The sequence below is a fragment of the Gastrolobium bilobum genome, unplaced genomic scaffold (genome assembly GCF_033153095.1).
Source record: "Gastrolobium bilobum isolate Gb01-03AN ecotype WA unplaced genomic scaffold, APGP_CSIRO_Gbil_v1 utg11024, whole genome shotgun sequence".
Classification (NCBI taxonomy): Eukaryota; Viridiplantae; Streptophyta; class Magnoliopsida; order Fabales; family Fabaceae; genus Gastrolobium; species Gastrolobium bilobum.
This window is the reverse complement of record NW_026899050.1, coordinates 59,753-70,549: the sequence shown is the minus strand read 5'-3', so window position 1 is coordinate 70,549 and position 10,797 is coordinate 59,753. Positions and strand designations below refer to the sequence as shown.

The following is a 10,797-nucleotide window of genomic DNA, read 5'->3' as shown; positions in this document are numbered from 1 at the left end:
TGACTACCTCTTTCATGATTGGGTTCAATCTCCTTTGCTGCTCCCTAGAGCTGCTGGTTGGGTCAGTCAACAGAATTTGTCAGCAACTGTTCTTCCTCTAGCACAGTGAGCAGATTGGACACTATGACAGGCAAGGTATCTTTTTCTCCTAGGTAAGCATATCTAAGATGGTTAGGCAGAGGCTTAAGTTCTAACACAGGGGGTTCTTCAATTGAAGATTTGGGAATTTTTAATCCTCTCTTGGCCAATTCTAATGACTCAAAATTCTTATTTGTCCAAACCACATCAGTTTTAGAATTCAGCCACTTAACTACTTCCTCAGAATCAGTTTGATTGATTTCTAGACCCTCAAAACCAGAATTTTGTAAAGGGTCTAATGAGGACTCATGCAAAAGTTTATCTTTGACTACACAGTCAATGATATCTAGTCTAGAACAATCCTCAATGTCTCTTGGGTATTTCATGGCTTTTAAAATATTAAATTTTACTTGTTCCCCATTCACATTCATGACCAACTCACCCTCTTTAACATCTATGACAGCCCCACCAGTGGCTAAGAAAGTCCTTCCCAAAATAATTGGAACCTCTCTGTCTTCCTCATAGTCTAAAATTATAAAATCAGCAGGTAGAATGAATTTATCTACTTTCACCAAAACATTCTCTACTTTCCCTTCCGGATAAACTAGAGATCTATCAGCCAACTGTAATGTGACAGTGGTGGGATTAGGTTCTCCTACTTTCAGCTTTTTGTACACACTCAAAGGCATTAAGTTGATACTAGCACCTAAATCACACAATGCTCTGCCTATGTAGTGGTCTCCTATGGTGCAAGGGATTGTAAAACTTCCTGGGTCTCCTAGTTTAGGAGGTATCTTACTAAGTAGATATTGACTGCTCTCTTGTGTAAGAGCAACAGTCTCAAACTCTTCTAGCCTCCTTTTTCTTGAAAGAATTTCTTTCATGAACTTTATATAAGAGGGCATTTGTTCCAATGCATCAACAAATGGAATGTTGACATGCAACTGTTTTAGGAGGTCTAGAAATTTCCTAAACTGATTATCTTGCTTCTGCTTTTGCAACCTTTGAGGAAAGGGTGGTGGAGGTTTTTTTGAAGTAACAGGTGTCTCACTATTTGGCTTAGGGGTCGAACCCTTTTGAGTAGGTTTTTCAATGGAATTATTCCCTAAAGGCTCATCTATAGAGGGCTGAGTGTCTGATTCGACCAAAGTGGGTGAAGAGTTATTGTGCACAACCCCTTGGGGGCTATTATGAACAACAGAATTCTGAACAGGTTCAGAATTTTCCTCCTTTTCTTTCTGCATGTTCTCCCCTTCCTTTTTCTTTAATGTGGAAGGTCTAACCACAACTTCTGGCTGATTTACAGATCTGCCATTTCTAAGCTCTATCATATTGCATTGCTCTTTATTTCTCCTAGGCTCTTCAGTGTTACTAGGCAAGGTACCAGGAGGCCTGGTATTCATAGTGTTTGCTAAATGGCCTAGTTGGGATTCTATGTTCCTTAAGGATGCTGGAATACTTTGCACAACAGCTTCCAAGCTGTTTTGCTTGGTCTCATTCTTAACCAAATATTCCCTTAACAAAGCTTCTAAAGAAGAGGATGGAGCAATATGCATCTCACTAGGTTGAACAACAGCTTGCTGCCTTGAAGTTTGTTGGTAATTCTGGGTAGGAAAAGGTATTTTTGTTTGGGCATTAGAAGGACCAGCTTGCTGCCCCTGCCCTTGAAAATATTGAGGCTGTTGGTTCTGCCTCCATCCCTGGTTAAAGTTATTGGGAAAAATATTTTGGTTTCTATTTTGGTTTCCCACATAAAACACAGATTCTGGGTTGGATGGGCAGCTATCATACAAATGGGGCCCACCACAGCAAACACAAGTTACACTTGTGTTTATTGCATTAACTTGAGGTTGGGTCACAGGTATTTGAGGAGCAGGAACTTGGGATTGAGATAATCTTGCCTCAATGGTTTGTCCTTGGGTTCTCACTAAATTGGACAGTGCATCAAACTTGGCTGAAAGAGCTGTTACAGGGTCTATCTCATGTAAACCAGCCACTCTTCTTGGCTGATTTCTTTCTTCAGGCCATTGGGCATAATTTTGAGTCATTTGTTCTAATAACTCATGGGCTTGGTTAAAGGACATAGTCATAAACATGCCATTAGCAGCAGAATCTGCCAAGGCCCTGTTTTGAGTATTTAAGCCATTGTACAGGGTTTGTAACACTGCCCAAGAGGGCAAACCATGATTTGGGCATTGCTTAAGAAGGTTCTTGTACCTCTCCCACACATCCACTAGTGTCTCTCCATCCCTCTGCATGAAGTTAGCAATATCACCTCTAGTTTGCACTATCTTATTAGAGGGGAAAAATTTCATAATGAATTTCTCAGCAAGGGTGTGCCAATTGGTTATAGAGTTGGATGGAAGGGAGTTCAACCATTCTTTGGCTTTGTCAGCCAGTGAATGAGGGAAGAGCTTCAATCTTAACACATCATCCGAGATGTTAGGATTCCTAAAAGTGTTGGCCACTTCTATGAAATTTCTAAGGTGCTTGTGTGGGTCTTCCATCAACAACCCATGAAACTGCCCCATGTTTTGAAGCATGGTGAACATCACCGGTTCTAATTTGAAGGGCACTCCATTCACAGGTTGGGCTATGCTTGGATCTAACTCATCCAACACAGGTATGATGAAGTCCATCATGGACCTATCATTATCATTTATAACAGGTGGTTCCCTTATCCTTGCAGGTCCTCCTACCCCATCATTCCCATTTACACTTCCTAAATCCTCCATTTCTTCAATTTCTAGAAGTGGAATTTGCCTATGTGCTATCTGGGCTCTTCTCCTAACTCTAAATGTCCTATCAGGTTCAGGGTCAATTGAATATATGAACGGGTGTGGAGTTGCACTCATGCACCCCTTTTAACTAAAACAGGTAAACCTGACTTAGCTAAAACACCTAGATTACTAACCAACTTTTATGCAGAACACGCAAAAAATAAACACACAAGAACCTGCAAGCAGAAAAATCCCAAGACAGTTCACAGCCTGACGGCTTTATAAGGCAGTAATAACTCACCCTCACACAGGGTGGAACTAATAATTAAAATAAAAATGAAACTAAGAAAAATTAAATGACATAAAATAAACAGAATATGAACAGAACAAATTTTAAACTACCAATATTCAAGATACTATAGAATTAATAACTAAACAAAACTGACACAGAATTCAAATGAGCTACACTAAAAACAGCAAAAAAAAACAGTTCAAAAATAGCAATCACACAGAAACTTGATCATATACGCCTCGATCCCCGGCAACGGCGCCAAAAACTTGGTGCCTTGCTAACAGTTGTGCAAGTAATGCGCGCAAGTATACGCGACAACAAGTAATATAGGGCTGTTATAAGTCCCAGATATCGTTCCCACAAGGATCGTTGGCGTTTTGAAATGACTAAAGGTTGTAATTGCTTAAAACTGAGTTGATATTTGAAAATAAAAGAAATAAAAATTGTAAGGTAAGAATAATCTAGAATGGATCTAAAATACTACTGTTCACTTTTCTTTTAAAATTTTTCTGAATTACTTTCCTAAGTTATAAAATAAGAATGAAGAATGGAGCAACTTAAATGAAAGATGTGACAAAAATTTTGAAAACGGAATAGAGATTGAAATATGAAATAACAAAGGAAATTGGAAAATCTGGATTGATAAAGAGGTTTAAAAAGGTGGGCTGAGTTCTGGTTCTCCTTCCCCACAGTGCTTGAAAAATAATTTGATTAACAAAAAGCTCATTCTAAGATTCTCAGTTAACAGGGCTGTATTGTTAATTTTTAATCTCTTAAAAATTGTTTTATCCCAAGGTTGCCCACTTCCATATCTCTATGCCAAGTGGGATTAGGACTCTTGAGATTCAGGTCCAATATTACATGAGGACTCATTCATTTCTGAATTGAGATCCCTTAGATGATTTCTCATCTAAGTCCATGTGTCTAATGCAGAATCCAGAATTAATTGTTTCTCAACAACTAAATCCTAACCAAACATCTGTCATTTGGCCAAAATGCAGATAATTTTAAACATTAGAAACAGCATTAAACAACTGAGATATAAACATTAAAACCAGGAAATCAAATATCTGACAAGCACTGAGGTTTGGGTATCTCCTAAACCCAACCTCTAAAAAGTTAGCCACTATCCATATGGATGGAGCTTACACACAGAAACAGAGAACTACAAAAATCACAAAATAAAAATTCTAAAAACTAAAATTACAGCACTGGCCTAACAACCGGCAATCTCAGTGCTGTAAAGACATGCATCCCGTTTATCAAATGAACAAGAATCTCATTACAAAACAGAAATTTAAAGAAAATAAAAATTGTTCAGAAAACACAAAACTAAGAAAAATGATAAATCCGAAATCAGGAGTGGGAAGGACCGTCCTTTTGACTCACCCTCTTTCCCTTTTTATAGGGTTCCTTTCCTTCTTTGCGCGATTTTTCTCTCCAGCTCAGCAGATATACACGCGCTCCTTGCGCGTTACACACCGGTGGTCCCCAACAGCTCCCTCCTCAGACAAACTAAATGGATTGTTGCTCCCTCACCCCGTACGTAAACTTGCGCCCACAAATCGCTCCAGTCTCCACTCTCAAAAAAGTATCCAGCTCATCCACTCAGCAAGGGGTTATTGTTTTGACGTTTTCTGTATGAGGAAAGGGTGTCTAGGGTTTGGTTAATCTTTCAATGAACCGTGATTGAGGGTTTATCTTGACAAATAAGCCAAATACAAAGAACGGTTTGGCTTCGCAAATCGCTTTGTGGTCAGGAACTTTGGTCGGTTGTGTGCTAGGGTTTTCTAGCAGCCCTTTCTCGTTTCTGACTCTGTCTCTTCCTTTCCTTTTGATTTCTTTTCATCTGGCTTTCTTTCTTCCTTTCCTTTTGGGCTTTTCAGGTCCGGCCCATCACTTCCCTGTACTTCTTTCTTTTTCTCATGCTGACTTCTTTCTCTCCTCTTCTTTTCTTTTCTTTTTGGGCCACTGATTGGGTTTTAATTCCTCTGGCCCATCTTCTTTTCTGATTTGCTTTCTCATTTTGGGCTTCTGATCAAAGCATTTGCCCAATTTTTCTTCATTCTTTTTCTGCATGGAGAATTAACACCATTTGGGCCTGAACATATAAAATCAGCCCATTAATATCAAAATCAGAAAAATTCACTTCAATGCAATCTTTGGGGTTTTTTATTAACAAAGATATTCTTTTCACTCCCATTTTAATATCAAATTACATGTTCTAAGTCACAAACAATGGACTTATCAGGGATCAACCCCAAGGTCTGAAGGTTTACCTCAATGCGCTTCTAAGCTTAACCTTTGTTCACCACCATTGAGCAATCAACCAAGCTTTGTATTCAATCTACACTCTTATAAAGTACACACCTACATCAAGGTTCTAGACAATCTATCAATGCAATCCATGAATACCAATATATTCATCAACCAAACAAACATATTCACACCACAATTAAGGTATGAACTTACCAATCCCAATGAGCTAATCAAGCTCTGTTGTCTCCTCCAATTGTTGGTCACCCACGGATAGTCCACTTGGCTCAATCCTAGCATCACAAGGACTCAATCAAACATCAACCAACCAATGGCTCAATAGTGCAAGCAACTCAACATTTCAAGCATGAATTTTTTCAAAATATGGAACATAACTTAAATGACAATCTAGGTTCATTTGTACCATTTATTTATCATTCCTAACCACTTTTACAAAGGTTACATGATCAAATCAACTCCCAACACATCACACCTACCAATTTTCGTATGGCACTATTCACATAACCTAGATTCACCAAATTTTCATGAAAACAAGAGTTGAATGGTGGAAACTTACCCCAGATCACCTTAGAATACTTTGGGAGTGACATTTTAAGCTCCAAAGCACCCAAAACGCCCACAATCACTCAAATCTCTCAAATTTTCGAATTACTTAAGAGCAAATATCTCACTCAACAATGATTACCAACTATAATAGAGTAGTGGGCTTTGAAGAAGGTGATATTTCAAGTAAGATTGGCTTTGGAATGAGTTGATTTGGTTAGGAAATGCGAAAGTTAAGTTTTGAGCTCCTTTGTCAATGGATTCTTGCTCCTTTGTCAATGGATTCTTGGTCTTCTCCCTCTCCAGCAAAGAAGATAAGCAAATAGGAGGTGTTTTAGTGGTTTTAACACTTACATAGGTAAGCAACTTTCAACTGGGTAAAAATTTATTTATCTATTCACCTCCATTCACCACCAAACTTAGCCAAATGGTCTAGAATATTTTCCTAGTAATATTTTTAACTTTACTTTTATATTTTGGGTACTTTTGTCTTCCCATATTTTTACCCCTTAATTCTCACTGATTGCACTTTTTACCTCAAAAGTTTCCTTAACTCATTAATTTTAGCCTCTTACTTAATTCTACCCACATATACATGCTTGATTACTTAATTACAGGTAATTAATTAAATTCTTAAGTTAAGAGTGTTATACAAAGAGGAGGGTTTACCAAAAAAAAAAATCCCCAAAGAGGAGCAAACATGAAATTTATAATGTTATCCCCAAAGAAGGCCTAGCTTAAAATGATTGAGCTGTTATCCTCTCTGCCAACTGCTAGTGCCAACCTTCGAAACCTGCTTCACTGAGGGTCTACTCCCTATTGCAACATATAAACACATAAAAACAAATAGTCATGAAAAGGTGGTAATCACAAACCAAAATACAATAAAGATAGTCATAACTCAACTAATCATCATAATCAACTCAAGCATCAATCAAGATATGCCATTTCCATTATTAATTTTATTTAGTGAGAAGAGAACCCTAAACCCTATTACCAGCCATGTATAATCAAATTTGGTCATCATCAAAACATCAATCTTAGTGTGCACACCTCTTCACCAAAGTTGCTACTAGTACCCTAGGAAACCCTATTGCCAGGTACCACTTTGGGAAGAACAGATAAACATCATTTTCACATCATTTAACATTACGTGTTCGTCACTTTCAGGAGGTGCCATCCCAAAAGCTATATCCCTATTATTATCTTATCACACACAAATTAGAAAAATTCAATCTTGTCACAAATTACATACTTGAAAATTTTCTCAAAGAGTTACATAATTTCCATACAATCATCCAATATTTATCAAAGTTAAGATTCATATTACACATAATCAATTATACAACATCTATCAAAGGTAAAATTCATACCACACATAATCAATTACTCAGCATCTTTCAGAGGTAAGATTCATATCACATATAACAAATTAACACGTCAACCTACTATTACTGAGGAACTAGGATTACACCCAAGAAAATTTATATATAATTAACCTGTGATTTTCTAGAGATCAAGATTAAACCTAACAAAATTCATATATAATTAACCCATGATTTTCTAGACATTAAGATTACACCCCAAAAAATTCCCAAAAAATTCATATATAATTAGTTTATGATTTCCTAGAGGTTATGATTACACTCAATAAAATTCGCAACACAATTCATATGTAACCAACCTATGATTCTCAAGGGATTAATATTACGCTATCCAGATCTATATAAAACTAACCTATGAATTAGGATTACACTACCAAAATTTATATGGAATTAACATATGGATTAGGAATACCCATAACAAATTCATATATAAAGAACCTAGAATTACCTAAAGAATTAGGATTAACTATAACAAATTCATATACAAACAACCTATGATTACCTAAAGGTTAGGATTGCATATAACAAATTCTATATAAAACTAACCTATGATACCCTAAGGATCATGATTATCTGAACTCCGTGTTTGAAGGCTTCCTCTTCAGAAGAGAGATTCATGAGGGAAAATGTAGTTGGTAGCAGAGGGGGAAAAATAGTTGCAGCAAAATTTGAAAGGGTTAGAGAAAGGAAGAAAAAGAAGGAAATTGAAGAGACTATGAAAATGGTTTGATTTGTTAGGTTAAGTTCCTATTTATAGATGAGGTTTTAGAATGGAAAAATGACATTAATTGCAGGTAATATTAAAACGGTTAAATAATTATTAATCGTAATCATGATTACTTTAATTACCATTAATTCATATCTTAGTAGTTACATGATTAAATAAAAAAATTAAATATTGAACATTAGAAATCCAAATTACCACCAATTAACGGTACAATTTTATAATCAAATAATGACACACTAATAACAATTAATGGCAAACAATGTCAACGTATAAATATATCAATGCCTATTCCTATAATACCACCTTATGTCAAAGTTAACATGTCTAACATCATATAATGATTTACATGCGTATTAGGGTACACACCATTATTTTTATTTTTATTTTTATTATTATTATTATTATTATTATTATTATTATTATTGTACATACCTATTCCTTCTTTTTATGAGTGCTTTTTTGTAGACAACTGTTGCGACTTCGGCAAGTGCACCGGTCGTAAAAGTAATAAAAGTGTACTGAGTACGAGATCGTTTCCACGATGATTGGTTTTCAAGCACTAGTTCGCTAACAATGATTTAGTTGGACAACCAAGAATTGAATTTGAGAGAATTTGTAATTGAAGAAATTAAAATAAAAACAAGTAATAACATGCAATTAAAGAAAATTCAGAATTAAATAGACAATTGAAAAAGAAGATAATTGATTAAAGAATTAAAACAAACGTAGTTAAGGTTTCGACTTCCCCCAATCTCCTCTATATACAATGAATTAAACTGCCAAGAATATGTTCTTAATATAATGCCAATCAATTCTGTCTAAGTTAATTAGGGCTCAATTCCTTGTTACCCTAAATCTATATGATCTTGAAAGAACTCTAGTTCCCCGATTATTCCCTAAGAAAACATGCATTAAGATCAAGAATTTAAAGATTGCACAATTGCCCTATGTCTATCCCTAGATCACAAGGATTGTGATAAATTTACCAAGTCAGGGTTCATGCACCAACATCCCTATTGTCATACAATTTCCCTAAATCAATCTATAAGGAGCAAACTCATAGAAAGCATTAAAACAGATAAATTCATTCAAATATAAAAAGAGAAGAATTCAGAGACAATTTAATTCATAAACATAAAGATTCAATTGGGTTCCATCTACCCCTAACTACAGAAAAATCTAGCCTAGCATACTGAATTCAAAAATAATAGTAAAGAAAAGAGAACCCCAAGCCTCCATTGGTGTGATGTTGACTTGGTTCCTCAGTGTTCCGGCGCTCCGCAACAGGATTCCTCCTTCAGATCTCTATGTAATTCTCTGGATTGGTGAATTCGTCTGACCCTCAGCTCCCTATTTATAATCTTCAAAGCCACACCCTTCATTGCATCTCCCACCGTATCCGTATCAGATTTGTAATTGATTTTATAATTGTTTCCTTTTTGCGTTTAAGATCTTGTAGATTGGTGACAGATTTTTGACTTTGAATCTTGTTATAATCCTGCTTCAATCTTCCATGAATCAAGGTTGATATGTTTTCGCTCTAGCTTAGGGTATCACAATCCGGTATCCGTTGGAAAATCTTAGCGAATCTCATTAAATCTTTGTTGTCTGATGTGTGGCTGGGCGCTCAAGCGCGCTGTTGGCTGCTTGAGCGTGCTGTTTTGCCTTCATTTGCTGTTTCTTCCTTCCCTCACGCGCTCGAACGTCCGCTTGGGCGCTCGAGCGTGCTCTTCGAGGGTGGATTAATGTCTTCTTGGGCGCTCGAGCGTGCTCCTCGAGGGTGGATTAATGTCTTCTTGGGCGCTCGAGCGTGCTTCTGTGCGCTTGAGCATCCAGAATTGCCCAATTTGGCTATTTTTCCTGCTATGAAGCGCTCGAGCGTCCTCTTGTGCGCTTGAGCATGCTATTCTGGCCCTTAACTTACAAGATTTTGGTTTCCCTTGGTCCATATTGAGCCGCAACTCCTTCGTCATGATTTCTTTTACACTTCTTAGCACCAATAAGTGTGGTTTTACCTTCAAAATGCAAAGAACTATAAAACATCAGCTCAAATTCCTATCTTATGACTTATATGTTGTAAAACCTTGAATTCCATGCATTCTACTATATAATTTTTATATAATTTGGCCTAAAAACATGGTAAACCCAAAGTTTATCAAACATTCCCAGAATTGAATATTGTTGTGCTCAGCAATAAATGAGAATAAAACTTAGGGAATAGGGAGTAGGAACCTCAAAAGCATGGAATTTGACAGGAAGAATTCAACAGAGACATGATAACAGAGCATTCAGACTTATAAAATTGATGCATCAATTAACAAGATTCATAATTCATCAGAAAAAGTTGCAACAAAATTCTTAAGATCAAGAATAAAGAGAATTTACTGAAACACTCCCTCACTAGGAATTCATTTCACTCACACTCAACTATTTAGAGGGTTGGTGTTTCACTCGTTTCCCACTGAATCAACACTACCATAGGCTTGATTATATTCTCGCTCTCCTTAGTATTATGACATATCTCACAAATCAAGAGGTCTTCTTAAGGTTATATCTTGGCCTGGCTGAAGGAAGGAAAAATTTAGAGAATGAGCTGCAAGATTAAAATTCAGATTCAAAGAGGAACACATGTAATCGTTTACATTTTGTAAACAACTTTCTTTCTTCTTTTTCGCCCATTCTTCTTCTTTTTTCTTTTGAACTCTTCTCTTGTTTGTCGTTTTATTTTCTCAGAACAATTTTTCTTTCTTTCTTTTCACTTCTTTTCTTTTTCGC

The 10,797-nt window shown here is 36.4% G+C and overlaps 1 non-coding gene across 1 annotated transcript; it reads left to right on the top strand.

Moving 5' to 3' along the window:
• The first annotated feature begins 2,256 nt into the window (after positions 1-2,256).
• On the top strand, positions 2,257-2,362 carry LOC133286562 (small nucleolar RNA R71). Its single transcript, XR_009748148.1, has one exon. It is a non-coding gene; the product is annotated as a small nucleolar RNA R71 (small nucleolar RNA).
• The last annotated feature ends 8,435 nt before the right edge of the window (positions 2,363-10,797 follow it).